Source organism: Corylus avellana, chromosome 4, assembly GCF_965113065.1.
Source record: "Corylus avellana chromosome 4, dhCorAvel1.hap1.2, whole genome shotgun sequence".
NCBI classification, from domain to species: Eukaryota; Viridiplantae; Streptophyta; class Magnoliopsida; order Fagales; family Betulaceae; genus Corylus; species Corylus avellana.
This window is the reverse complement of record NC_142493.1, coordinates 24,688,011-24,703,129: the sequence shown is the minus strand read 5'-3', so window position 1 is coordinate 24,703,129 and position 15,119 is coordinate 24,688,011. Positions and strand designations below refer to the sequence as shown.

The following is a 15,119-nucleotide window of genomic DNA, read 5'->3' as shown; positions in this document are numbered from 1 at the left end:
GAGATAACCTTTCATACTGAATTATCCAGGCCGTAAGAAATAAACCCTCACACCTAATTATTCCTCATCGCTCACGAGGGCAAATCTAGAAAGAAGAAAATCTCTTATTCAAAACAAAAACACAAATAAACAACCGACAAGAAGCAGCAGCCGGAGAGGAGATTGATTAGGCTTAAAGCATGCTTATGGCCAGTATATACCACTATTTACCAACTAACTTTGCTTTCGAGTTTGTCTTACAACCAGTTTTGGTTGTTCAATTAGGCTTACAAAAGGTATTGTTTGAGGTGGATTTCGTGTTGCCATTAAGAGTGCTAGGTAATGTATTGACAGTATTGTACATACCCACTTGCATGCTTTTTAACTTCTTTTTTTACCACCCCAAAAGCCACTTTTAATTCTTTTCTTAGGTTACCCAACATTTTCAACTTTAACTATGAGTCTCTAGTTGCACTTGTCCTCATTATCTTATGCAATTTCATTTCTATTACTATACCAAACCGAATAAAACAAAGTTTAGAGGAAAAAACTATGAATAGTAACACTCACTAATAAGATTTGAACAAAAATTAAAGAATGAAAGACCTAACCATTATGAGGATCAATTTGGAGGGGCTAAACATCATCAATTGGAAATATTCATCTTCGCACTCATTCCAAAACATTGAGGGTGACAAGTCCATCTAAGAGTCATTTCAAGAAAAATTCAAATTAGTTGAAATAAAAAAACAATCAAAAGAAATACATTACAAGAGAAGCCAAATATGAGACTTTAATTTCATAAAATTAAAGAATTTAGTCCAACCCCATAACGCATTATTTTCACCAACTGGGAGATCATTTTGCACCAATGGTTTCATGTACTTAATTAAGATTATATAGTAATAAGCACATTGCTTAGATAAGATTCAAATTTAAGGTCTCTCCAATTGCATTGTATACTTGATTAATTGGAAGCTGCAACTTCACCATGTAATACCCAAATTACAAAAGAAATGCTTAGTCAAGTTCCCAATAACTGGGTAAATTGCTGGCTTTTCACTAGGGGTATGGCTCCAAAGGATTGTTTGCACCCAAGAGGTGTTCAACCTTGGACCTTGAAGGGAACAAACCTGCAAGACCAAGGCCTTCACCACTTGGACCAAAAAAACTGGACTAGCGGCAAGAAACTTATATTCAGATTGCAAGAATCAGACAAAGAACGCCATTTCTTTTCTAAAGCCAAAATAGGTTGCAAAATATGTGGCATATAAAGAACTATTCATGTCTATCACAAGCTTGATTCATCTAATTGAATTTTACATGAAAATTGTACTTTTTTTTTCTAAGTAATATCTCGTGCAACTTAATATATAGGTAGCCCTCATGCTTTATATGGTTGTCTGCGAATGCAACAAATTTCATATGAATAAGCAAAAATGGGAGCAAATCTTGTACTGGTGGGAAGGAGAGAGACTAGGCTACGAGTGATCAGTGAGTTGATTATTGAAATAAGTTGAAATATTACAAATATGCCAAATAGTCCAAGCAATGTAATAAAGTTAAAGTTTAATAGTAAGAAAGATGAAAGCAAGGAGGAAGAAGGAAGGACGACACGACGTCAGCAGAGACAGGTGGGATAGCAAAATGATGAAAAGAATCACTACATCGGCAATTGCACAATAACATGTGTAAATGTGGCATCATTTACTGAACCTTCAAGTCATTAAAAAGTACAGAGGTTCACCCAAAAATAATGCAAGTAATTTTCCTGAAATTTACGAGAGTCCCCTTCACAAAAAGGCAAAAGGACCCTGCTTTTTAATCAGGTTTAATTTATATATACCATATACTATGATATCTAGGAAAAAAAATTAAAACCCTTTATTTACTAATGAAATCAAGTTCCCTGACATTTAATCCTCAATTGGAGTCAACAAATCAACCAAAAACAAATTTCTAATAAGAACCCGAAGTTTCTAAAAGACGAATTTGAAAAGGCCAACTAATTAATCCGATAAACAAATCCTCTAAAATAATAAAAATGATAATAACAATGAGATTCATCATAAAAACAATAAAAATAGCATTCAGAATAACACGTATTCCAAAGTTAAATCTTCAAAGGACGTAAAATAAATATTAAATCAGACCTACTGGATGGTTGTAACACATGAGGAAGGACAATCAATCACCCCACTTCTGAATCCACGTGTTTGGTCAGGAAAATATCTAAATTAGATCACAAAGTGTCAGATCTCATCTAAAAAAAAGGACAAATAGAAGACGCAAGCACAGACTATGGCAGATATCAGATCAAAGATTCAAACCAACGAAAAAACAAAAGTAGCAGATTCATACCCAAAAAGGAAAAAAGAAAAGAACAAGTTAAGCAGATTTAAAGCAATAGGAGAGAGACAGAGACACAGATCTATCTCCTTCTCCGAAACCCAGTAGCACATGAAAGAAAAAGCCCCCCGTCGGACGTGAAAGAGAGTTCCAGCACAGTCGTTTAACCAGAGAAACACGGTTGGAGAAAGAAGAGCGTTAATCGACTTCGCAACCGTGATTACTCTGATTAAACGAATGTGATGGAGCTTGATGGCTTTGGACGTGGGCACTGCAGACAGGGATATACCAAAAGAGGTTAATGTTGCCGTACGAAACAAAGAGGCGGCCGAGGATCTTAGCTTCTTTAGGTTGTGTTGCGTATGTGTGTCCTTTTATAGGCAAGAAGCCCTACGAGACTTTCTACAAAAACGTAAGCGGCAGGCTTTTGCCACCGACGATATATTCCAATCCGACGGTGATAAGAATTTTTTGCCCTAAAATTAAATTTGTGTTAGATGGGTTTTTCTTTTCAATCGTGGCCGTAAAAAAGAAACATCATAAAAATTATAGAACGAGAAAAAATATATTGTTGGATCATAATCATTCAAAATTCAAATACGCGTTTCTAAAGTAAAATTCACCACTTAATGGCTAATGCCACAAGATACGTAGAATATTGCCCTTTTTTTTCTTTTTCTTTTTTTTTTTCTTTTTTGAGAGGAGAATAAACACCCAATTATATTAAATCTAAACTAAATAAAATAAACGTAGCCCCTATAAAAATACATCATTTTAATACTTTAGCATTTGGCGTTCAAATGAACGGAATTTTTTTTTTGACAAGTCTGCACAAAAAGAGAGAAAAATTCAAATTAGTGACCAGCCAATTGATCTCCTCTTTGGGCTAACAGGAAATTCTTGTGTGCGCCATACATGACATTTTTTGAATTTTAACTTACTAAAATACTCTTAAAAATTATTTAAAAAATAAAACAATTAAAAAATAAAAAAATAAAAAACAAAGATGGACTTAAAAGAAAAAAGTGAATAAAGATTTCTGTTGTGATTCAAGAATCATTAGGGTTGTTAAGGATATAAATCTGTCATAAATATTGATTATTCTCTAAATTAAGAGATTTAGATAATATTTGTTAACTCTGATTTAAGGGATATGATTGTATTTGAAATATTTCAAATTATATGTAAATGTACTCAAATTATAAAAAAAATTATATAGCCTATTAAAGCGATGTAGATTATATGCCGAAACACCGTAACCTCTGTGTTTATTCTATTTCCTTTCATTATTAGTATTCCACTTTTATATTTATACCTTAATTTCTGTGTTTATTTTATTTTCTTTCATTATGATTATTTCACTTTTAAATTTATTATATTATGTGTTTGTATTTTTTTTTTTTTTTTACACGTCCACACAAAGGAATGAGAGAGAGAGGATTCAAACTAATGACATCTGCTTCATAAGGCGTGGTCTACAGCCGATTAAGCTATCACTTGAGAACTTATGTGTTTGTATATTAGGGTCGAAAGAGAAACAACAATAGTTGTCCTTGTTTGGTAGACCCCATGAATCCCCACCTCCGAAGAGAAATCATCCGGTATGGAGAATCCGCACAAGTCTCCTACGATTCCTTCCGCCAATGGAGGGAGAAAGAGATAAGGGGAGAGTGAGCGAGCTAGAGTGAGAGTGAGAATGAGAGAAAGAGAAGTGGGATAAAAAAATGATTGAAAAATAATTTTCAAGGAAAGTAATGAATGAAATACATAATCTATTGAAATTTATATTGAAAAATAAGTAGGCAAAAAAAAAATGAGCTTTGTAAGTAGCTAAAATAACTCTTGCTCCTAGCACTAGGTGAGGCATTATGCTCTATTAATTTGTTTATCATTTATGTTGTTGTTGCTCGTTGGTGAAGTTATCATGAGAAATGTGGTGGATGATATGGATAAGATTAGGGTTAGATAGGTTTAATCGTTGAGTTGTAATTCTTCTATTCCAACTCATTAGAATTAGATTATTTAAATTAGTATTAGTTTATTTGAAATGGGGATTATGATTAATTATGAGTTCTTATCAATTTAGATGTCATCTTATTATTGTATTTCTATTTAAAGATCTATTTGGTTGTTAACGTATATCTTTGTGGTTTGTCTCAAGCACTAATTGGAGTTCACTATCAAGACAATTTCTATTTTATTTCCATTTATCCCTCTACTTCCTCTTCCATTTTATCGGTTGAAGGTATCCATCAAACAGGACACAATTTTCAAATGCTTTTTTATTCCATGGCAATAGGGTTATAAATTAACAATGCTCGATTATTAAACGATACAAACTCGTATAAAACTCGGCTCGAAATGGTTACCTTTCATAAACAATTTCGCATTAGCTTATATATATATATACATAGAAGAAAAGAAGAGTTAAATGATTTGAAAGGAAACAATTTCAAGGCAGCGTCATCTGATTATTACAACGTGACTTGATGCATGTCCTTTTTACAACTCTTTAAATTACAGTAGTCAGTGAAATATATATGCTTGAATCTAAAATATCAAAATTTATCACTATAATAAGATGACAATTCAGGTTAAATTACACTGCCAATGCAGGATTATAAGACATGCACCAGGCCTACTTAGCCGTGTCGGTCACCTCTGCAATAATATGTCACAGGCCAACCACAATGGGGCAGGCAAATCACAAGTGGCAGATAATATTCAACTGGCTTAACTGTGAAGCTGTTTTGTCCAATCAAAAGGTTCCCAGTCTTTGACAAAGCTTTTAACTGCTTCCCTTTGAACCTCAACAGAATCATACCTTCGGCGACGGTGCATGTCTTCCTCCGGCAATTTTAGCATGCCTCTTATCACATTAAGGCCGAAGCTGCTTTTGAATTGTGTCTCATCATCAATTACATGCACAAATCCCTTGTGTAGACCAAATTCAACGTGGAAATATGGAAAGTTTTTGGGAATTGAACCTCGCAACCCCTTTTCACTAGTATCAATAAGCCTCTTTGCATTATGTTGGCTCCACCAACTTGTAGCTTCATCAATTTCCTGAAACAAACTTACTTTTAGAAATTTATAAAATAATTCAAAATCAGACTCATGGGCAAAGAGATACTACATACGTCACACATACAACTAATACAAGCATGCATTCAAACATACACATTTCATCAAACTAAATTTATGTTTCTCTTTTCTTTTCTTAAGCTAAATTGTGGTAAATCAAGCCACTTGGATTGACAGCAACAGGTGATAATATAATTACCAAACTGTTAAAATATCAATGGGACAAATAATGAAGATTAATAAAGTAAAGAAGTGTCAAGGAGTTACATAAAACACTAAATGACAAAACTTTACAAAAAGATGAATACCGTACATAATTCTTCTTACATTGAACATGTTGAAGTTACTGCTTCCTTCGGATAAAACTCACTCATCAAGAGAGTAAAAAAAAACAAAAAACAAAAAAGGAACAGGCTGAGTTCCTCAGGTTCTTTATGTTTTATGTAAACTCCTAGTTTCAGTATGAATTCTAAAAAATCTGATGATTAGACAAATAAACAAAATTAGACGAAGTTGCTCTCAAAGAATTTTCTGAAGTAGTAGCATTGTTAAGCAATAGCATTTCTTCAAAACACTTCATCCACCTTTACTGCCCTGCCAAAAGGTAGCCGATATTTTCCCTAAGCTAATTTTAAATATCTCTTCGGCTTTCAAAGCATAAAAATCATCCAAGTATTGCACATCTTTGGGGGTGGAGAGAGAGAGAGAGAACAGCACATCCCCTGAATTCATGCAAACAACTCCAAAGGCGCTGGCTCAAGAAATGACAAGCAAGCAAATTTTCAATGCTGCATTCATAAGAAAATTATAATAAAGACGATACCTGTTTAAAGTATAAAGGAGCCTCTTCGGCAATTTCTCGGGGCAAAGGAATACACTCAATCAAACAATGGCAGCGTTGTTGTGCCAACCCCATCACTGTCTCAAGAAACACTACATCCTTCTCTTGCTTATCAAACATCAAAATAAGGCATTTCTTGAAATTGCGAATTTCTTCCCACACATTGTTGTCAACAGTTCTCGTGGCCGATTCATGCTGCAGGCAAATAGCCATGCTTTAGGGGGAAAAATATTTAAATAGAGGAAATAGATTAAATTAACAAGAAAAGAAGAGGTGTATCCATGTCCCCAAGAAACTAAGTCATTCTATCATGTTTCATATTTCATGTAACTTCAACAAAGATTCACCTCACTTTCAAGCGGCTTGAACAACAGTATCGCATCTCATGATAGAAGCATCCTTAGGTTCTCAAATTACAAAAACTGACATCACTAACATTATTCATTATTTCTTTCGTAAAAGATCCAATAATCTGCAATTTCCCCACTGTTTTCTAGCATTAGCCCAATCTTAAAGGATGAATTTGCACCTCCAAATACAAATCTCAAGACCACAATATCGTTGTCAACCATAAATAAAATCCAATTCAGAAGTTGAGAGTAAACATAGTTTAGTTCACTTTCTAACTTCATTACTCGTAACTAAGAAGATATGTAACATTTAGGACAAGGAACCAAATTAAGCTCACCTGCAGCGGTACAATGCAGCAATGACCAGGCACCACAGACTGCCTATGTGGCAACATCAAGTATGTGAAATTTGCTATCGACACAATAAGATGTTTTGGCCCCTTTGGATTCTCAAAGCAAAAAACACAGCGCTCTTGTTGAGTTAACAGACGGGACATATTCTTCTTAACCTTCTGCTCATTACCTCCAGCCTTCTGCTGAGCTTTCCTTCTAGGACCATCTTCAAAATCATACTCATCATCTGCTTGACCATACGTGGTAAATTTTTTGTTCTGCATTATCTTTCGAGCTAGATGCATATCACCATCATCCTCATCCTTCTTTTGTTGAACAGATCTGTCCTTCATAATATATCTAGGGTAAAAAAGGAATGGTATATCAAAAGAACATTAACACCACCAAAAGTGCTACAGGAATAAGAAAGATATTAAAATGGCAAGCTATAAGAGATAAACAACACAATAATAAATAAATAATTAAAAAAAAAAAAAAAAAACATTTCAGAGACTCCATTAGAAAAGGAAGAGAATCCATCCACCCACCCGTTCCATACAAAAAATACTTGTTTTCTTATAGTTAATGAACTTTGAGGACTTAAAAAAAGAAGACCTCCCAAAAAATATTTTAAAAAAATCACAAGATGCATAATTACCTGCTTGAGCTTTCCTTATTCTGTTGTCTAATTGAATTATCACCAGCACCCTGCTTTGCCCTAATCTTCTCTGCTTCTTGCTAATAAACAATAAGAAAAACAAGATAACTGCAATTAATCACACAAGCAAAAACTCATGCTCTTAATAACTAATTATATCAAATATTAATAAAGTATAATGACTCTAATTAAGATGTGAATTCTTTTTCACGCATACCCTACAGGAGCCCTTTTTTACTTTGGTCAGTATCGCAAATCTCTTAACAGATTAAGGTCACATTCATTTTCTAGGTATAACACAGAATGGGAAAAAAATATATATCCATTCATGACTTTGAATATTTACAGATTCAGTTCAATTTTTGGTTAGGAGAGGAAGATAAGCATCGAACTTGTGAGATGACCAACATTAGCTAAATGCCAACACCTCTGTCTACTTCCTAAATAGATGTACAATACCTAGGAAAGGGATCGGAAATTCCTTTCTAGCTTGCAATTAAACTCAATGTTAGAATTGGATCACAAGTACGTCAATGTAAGTATATCCATTCAACTTTAACTACTTCCTAAATAGATATTGGTTCACAAATTACTTCAATGTGGTCAACATGTTAGAATATATTATTAGATATAATTTAATTAAGGGATTTGATTCTAGCATGCATTGTAATTAAATCAAATCAGGTTTAAATAAATATGATTTGATTTAATTACAATGACTAATTATTCCTTGATTAATAGATATCCATTCAACTTTGACTACTTCCTAAATAGATAAAAGCATCCTCAATGAGCTTGCAATTAAACTCAATGGCTAAGAGCATCCTCAATGAGCTCTCTAAAATCTACTTTTAGCCAAAATTTGGTTAAATTCTACAAAAAGCAAGGTCCATCAAGCTCTCTATTCCCCTCTCCATTTTAGGGCTTGTCAAACCTCTCCCCACATTTGGAGAACAAAATCCTTTCTCTACTCTATTTTTTATGTTTTTATATTTCCCCTCACACTTTCTCTCTCCCTCACCTTTATGGGTTTGTAACTTTGTGGGATGCTTTTAAGAATACAAAATTAATGAAGATTGAATAAAATTTATATTTAAATAGAATAGAGTAAAATTTAGAGAGTTTATTATTTGGTACTTTTGTTTAGCACCTAGTTAAACTAGAAAAAAATGAGTTTTTTAGCCAAATTTTAGCTAAAGAATCGAGAGTTCATTGAGAATGCTCTAATGCCCTTGGGTGTTTATACAGCTTTTCCCTCCAAATTAACATTCTTGTCAATGACAATTTCTTAAATTTAATATGCTTGCATTTAGTTTCTCTCACAAATCTGTGTATGTCACTGAACATATGTTCTCCACAAAATCATTGGCAAGAGAGAGAGAGACTTGATATCTTCATATGTAATCTTGATTAGAGAGAAAAGAGTAGAAAATCTGTATAATGAGGAATGCTATCTTACTTGAAGTTTATTGGCTTCTTCATGCTTTCCCTTCATACGAAGCTGAAGAGCTTTAGCTGCCAACTGGTTGGCACTTAATCCATCATTATCGGGCGCACTACCTTCACTAAATTGGCTCATTCGTGATGAACTAGATGCTGACTCAACAAAACCACCAGAATCATTGTTCTGCTGCTGAAAAACTTCACGCATAAAGCTTCCATCGTTGGAAAACTTATTTAAACTAGATACTGCAGCTGAGATAAGGCCAGCATCCTTAGAAGACAGATTTTGACTTTTCCGTTTTCCCCACGATAAAGAATCTTGAACTTTAGGCTCCCTCATTTTATGATGCTGAAAAGATACATCCTTCAAGTAGTGCGCATCATTCCTCTGAGAAACACAAATATGTAACATGTAAGCAAATGGAAGTGACAAGCATCAAAACAAAAAACCAGTAATGCACAAGAGAATGGCAAGGTACCTTTTTTACATCCATCTGACTTTCTTTGCCTGAACCTGTTGACCGTTCCTCAGTTAGCCCTCTCTTTCTATCTTTTATTGCATGTAGATGAGCATGTGAAGAAGCAGCTCTACGAGACGCTACAGACACAGTCAGTTGACCAAGAGAACCCCACCGTTCTTCAACAACCTGCCCAATTTCATTATTTAAAAAACAACAGCCAAAAGAAAAGAGCGAGAGAGAGAGTAAGAGAGAGAGAGAGAGAGATTGCACAGATACTTGCTAATATCTTAAAGTTGAGGCAGCATACCTCGTCAAGCTTTCGCCCTTCTCGATCTGCTTGTTCTCGTGCGCGCTTCAACGCTTTGAGTCTCCAGCTGGCACCTCCATCTCCAACAACTGAAGAAGACAAAAGTCGGTCCCCAGTGGCTTTGCTCCCATCAGTCTCTTCTGGATAACCACTGCCGTCATCCTTCAAATATGGATTCAATTCCCTGGGATTTGCCTTCTTCATCTGGTTAATAAAATAAAAAAACCAATAATGTTTAGTCAACATGTAGCCATATCAAACAAGGTAGACAATCAGCAAAAGACGCACATGTTTCAGGTAAACAGAATGCACATGTACACGCCACCATTTGGAACAGAAGCACCAGAACTGTGACATATTGTACCCCTATATGACTATATTCCATACATGAATTCATTGAAAAACAAAATACAATTAAAGCTATTAAGAATGGCAAAAGAATTTATACACAAAATGGTAAGGGCATCGCAACCAAAATATAAGAACTAACAGTATGCGTCGGAGTTTGAAGGAAGAGGAGAGGAAAGGATAAGAGAGAAGAGAGACTAGGTATCCACTCTTTTGTCTGGATGTTTTTCAATTAAAAGGAGAGGAGAAAATGTATGTTTGGGATAAGGAGAAAAGGATAAGGTATAGGGAAAGATACGTGCTGAAAGAGCTAACACTATGTTTGGGCTCTTTAGTTATTATTGAAATTTTAGTAAAAATAAATAAAGGAGAAAATGTTAAGGTATCCTGTAAAAATTCAATAAGGAGTGCTAAGTGATAAAAGAACACAGTATCTTTGTGTTTCTATAATTATTGTTGCAATTTTTATAAAACTAGAAATGGAAGTATACAAAACTTCATTTAAAAAAATTGAAATCCTATCCTTTCAAATTCACCCAATTTGAGGGAATTGAAAGGGGCTTTGTGGATGTATCCCCTCCCCAAAACCAAACAAAAAAAAGAACATCCAAACGGGGGGAGAGCAAGCCCCTACCCTTTCCCCCTCTTTCCTCTCCTCTCCTTCCATCCAAACATACCATAATCAATCAAAATTTCCTTTTTTGGTTTCTTCCATAAACACTATAAATGGTTGTCAAAACAGATATGCCATTTTTCACTTACAGAAACAAACACATTATATATTAACTTGTACGGACAGTCAAAAGAAACACAAAAGTTTCTCATGACCAAACTACCAATCCAATTATTTTCCCAAAAATTGGAAGAAGGGAGAATCAAGGAGGGGATATGGCAATACAAAGAAAACAATGAAAAAAATAAATTACACATTAGAACAGCTGAAGTTTCATGCTAGCTTTGAAACTAAAGAATAGTATACCTCCTCGGTGGGAATTTCCTCTGATTGGTTGTCAACAGTCATTACAGGCCCTTCGTCCCTCTTCTCCGCGGGCCTGAGCATCCATTCCAATCCCATTTCTTTTCGAACAATTTCCATCTCTTCTTTCAAGGAATTAGTAGTTCCCCTCCCACCATCTACAAATTCAAAGCAGCCAAATCATATTTAACCACCATCATAAAATTGCCAAACATCAGCGAAACAGCAGAGTACATACCAGACAAGTCCTCTCCAGCAGCATCCTCTCGACCCCCTCTTTCCTTGCTCCTCCTCCTCCCATCTTCCTTACGTCTCGACCTCTTCTCTGTCTTATCACTATCCTCATCCCCCGAAGCATCATCATTGCTTCTCTTATGCTTCCTCCTACCCTTTCTCTTATCCCGATCCTTCATTTCTTCATCGTCCGAACTCCCCTCACTTTCACTCGAAGAATATTCATCCGATGAGTACCATTTTTTCTTCTTCTTACTAGACCGTTTCCTAATTCTCTCAACATCTTCATCATCCGAACTACTTCTGTACCTAGAACTCTTCCCTTTCACCCTATGTTTTTCCTTTCTACTACCTGATTTTTTCCTCTCCTTTATAGAATCATCTGAATCATCACCTTGTGCCTAATGCCCACAACACCAATTCAAAGGCACATAAGCTAAAAGTAAATAATTAAGTATAAAAACACACATAATAGTAAAATACCCAAAAGAAAAAGAAACGTAAAGGATTTACTTTCTCAATCTTATCACGAGGAATGAACTTGAGTCCAGAAAGCATTGTTCGTAGCCGTAATACAAATAAAAATCAACGAGGTTGCAATTAAATAGTCCTGCGGTGACAAAATACCCAAGAATGAAATTAAGACTTGCGCATGATAAATAGGTAATGCAACTTAGAAATCGCAGTTCAATTGTATATAAATGATAGGATCCCAAACATTCTGCAGATTTCTATAATTTCCATAATACTTTGGAATAACTCCCTAAAATACAGGTGCTGTAGGTGCGGTGTGATTGGTGAGTTGGAAGTAAGGGTGTTGAAGTGGTGTAGTGCTGTTTGAGCCTCTGGTCGATAAGAACTACAGTCTACAGTTCTTACCATCTGGAATCAGAGTGGTTCATTTTTTTTTTTGGGGGTGTTTTTCTATACGGGCGGTGAGCCGTCGTGCGAGTGGTTTACCTGTTCGAAGACGGGGTGCTGCGCGATCCTCCGTGGGCTGGCGCGGTGGCCGACGGTGGCAGGCGGTGGACCCGAGTTGTTTTAAGTGCTGAGCGGTGGGTTTCGCGGCGCTGAAACGTCGGAGCAGTGTCGCGGGGCGGAGTGCGGGAACGGCAGTCGGTGGCTGACAGTGTTCTATCCGGTTGTGTCAAAGGCTGGAAGCGGCGGTGTGGGAAGCAGCCGTTGGCGCTGCAATTCTGTTCTGCTATTTGTGAATCGTGCGTTGGGTAATTTCCTGGAAGAACGAGACTGTTTGGTTGCAGCTTTGGTGGGAGTTCTTATTTCAGTGCACGGATAGACCTATCTCAGCCCATGTACTCTCTTATTTCGCTTTGGTGTCACCCTTATTCCTGTGTTTATTGTAGCAGCTTAATTTGCGTTAAAAAAAAAAAAAGGTTAAATGACATAAATTATTCCATTTTCCTTACTATAGATCTCTTACGGTTTAAGGTGTTAATATGCAGATCTTTGTGTTTTAGAGTTGTTTTAAGAGAAGCTTTGTGTGTTTGAAAAAGAAAAATGTTGGATTTTTAAAAAAAATGTTTGAACTTTGGTGTTTGATTTATTTCTTGAGGTATGAAGAAAAGCCCGATCTGTTTATGCTTAATTGAAGAAAAGGAGCTGAAGACAAAAATCTACTGTGGATCTCAAATCGATCTCTCTCCAAACCCGATATGTCTCGTTCCTCTATAGCTTCGACGCACCATACCATTGTATTCACTAGCCTCATAGTTTTTCGCCATTGTTGCCGTCTTCCTATTTTGCTCACCATGTGCCGCCTCGTGGTCCTCACGCGCTCAAGCGTAGATCTCACTCGCCAGTGCGTTTCTTCCGAGCTACTACCAGAAACTCTCCCACCCATCTCTAGTCACCTCACTTTCTATTGAAGTTGATGCTAAGTGTACTTTATTACTGCTGCTTCTTCTTTTTTCCACGTATTTTTCTTTTACTAGTGTTTTGCTGCTTTTGTGTTTGTGGATTATTGTCTCCCAGCTCTTTGGCAATTTGATCTTCCAGTGGAGACTTTTGTAGTAGAATTTATGTTGGTACCTCTCTATTTTTCAGTTCTTACATTAAACTATGACAATGCATTTTCAACTTTAACCTCCTTCCGGTGGTTGCTATTATTCCTAAATGGGGGTTCAAATACATTCACCTTAATTTGTGCCCATTTTGCTTTTGTAACTACATTGAGCGGCCACTTGAGAGGGCCGGGTCACTTGTTTGGCTAATTTCCTACCATTTGGATGTATTTCTCTATTATTTTATTTCGTTTTGGGTCTACTGTTGGGGAGCCCACCCCTCTTTCGATTTTAAGATCATCCACTCTCTCTCTTCCTTTCGTATCAAGAGTGGAAATGATCCTCCCTTGTAGCCATTTTTCTTATTCAATTAAAAAATATATATTGTTTTGTTGTACCACAAAAATAGATTTTATTTAAAGGTAACTTCACTTTAAATCCCTGAATTACCACACGATTTGACAAAACCTCAAACCTTCAAAACCTCTCAATTTGAATCCATGAACTTTTAATTGCAGTCAATTTGAACCTCTCCGTTAAATTTAAAACATTAAAAAGTGAGACAATAACGTTTATACCCCTAACGTTTTTATAAAATTTCAAATTTACCTTCAATTTCAAATTAAAAATTATTATATATATATATAAAATGGCCCCCCAAACTACCGGCCAATTGTAAGTTGGCCCCCCAATGTTCAAAATGTAATAAAGTAGCCATACGAAGTTACAAAAAATGTCAAATTGGCCACTCCGTCAGTCACCACCGTCAAATTGGATGGAAAATGCAATACAACATCTTTTCTTTTCTTTTTTGGGCATGTCCGCACAAGAGTGGGAGGGGGATTCGAACTAGTGACCTCCGCTTTATGAGGCGTGGTTCCCAACCGATTGAGCTATGTCATTTTGGTGAAATCTAGGAACTCAATATCTTAAAAAAAGTAAACTAAACTATCTCGATGGTGACTAACAGAATAGCCAATTTGACATTTTTTAAGATATTGAGTTCCTAGATTTTATCAAAACGACATAGTTTAGTTTAAAAAAAATACCCAAAACAATCTCAACCCTCCATTATTTTCAAAGCAGATGTACGGTACTTTCACCAAAGCTAGATCCTCTAGTGTTGGGATGCTGGATGTTTAGGGCATTAAACACTTACCAAAACGGCGTCATTTTGGTAAGTGTAAAGGTCTTTTTTTTTTTTTCTTTTTTTCAAGCCAAACGATGTTGTTTGGGGAGCTTTTTTTAAATTGATTTTTTTTCTTTATGAAAGAGCATTTTAATAACTTAACCTCAAAAAACATTGTATTTTATTTTCCATCCAATTTGACGGTGCTGACTAATAGAATAGCCAATTTAACATTTTTTGAAACTTTGTGAGACTACTTTATTACATTTTGAACATTGGGGGGCCAACTTGCAACGAGCTGGTAGTTCAAGGGACCATTTTATATTTTTTCAAAAAAAAAAATCACAAGTTGACCCACAGTTGGGCCACCTTATGACCCTTTTTTTCAAAAAAAAAAAAAAAAAATCCTATTTTTTTCAAATTTTTTTAATAAAAAAAAATTGAAGGGTAATTTTGTCTTTTTAAGAGTTTTAACGGCAAAAATTAACGAAATGAGTAAATTGATTTCAATTGAAAGTTCAGGAATTCAAATTGAGGGGTTTTAAAGTTCAGGAAAGCTTGTCAAATCGCGTGGTAATTCAGGGGTCTAAAGTAAAATTACTCATT

At 35.5% G+C, this 15,119-nt stretch overlaps 2 non-coding genes across 2 annotated transcripts; both read right to left on the bottom strand.

Moving 5' to 3' along the window:
- Positions 1–1,672: 1,672 nt before the first annotated feature.
- LOC132180189 (small nucleolar RNA snoR74) lies at positions 1,673–1,803 on the bottom strand. The gene has a single exon (XR_009440077.1). It is a non-coding gene; the product is annotated as a small nucleolar RNA snoR74 (small nucleolar RNA).
- A 2,957-nt stretch (positions 1,804–4,760) lies between these two features.
- Positions 4,761–12,582, bottom strand: LOC132179547 (uncharacterized). The gene is made up of 11 exons (XR_015912005.1): positions 12,324–12,582; positions 11,877–11,973; positions 11,368–11,764; positions 11,133–11,287; positions 9,806–10,009; positions 9,517–9,684; positions 9,054–9,425; positions 7,595–7,674; positions 6,942–7,296; positions 6,236–6,448; positions 4,761–5,394 (listed from the first exon to the last, which is right to left on the bottom strand). It is a non-coding gene; the product is annotated as an uncharacterized LOC132179547 (transcript).
- Between the last annotated feature and the right edge of the window lie 2,537 nt (positions 12,583–15,119).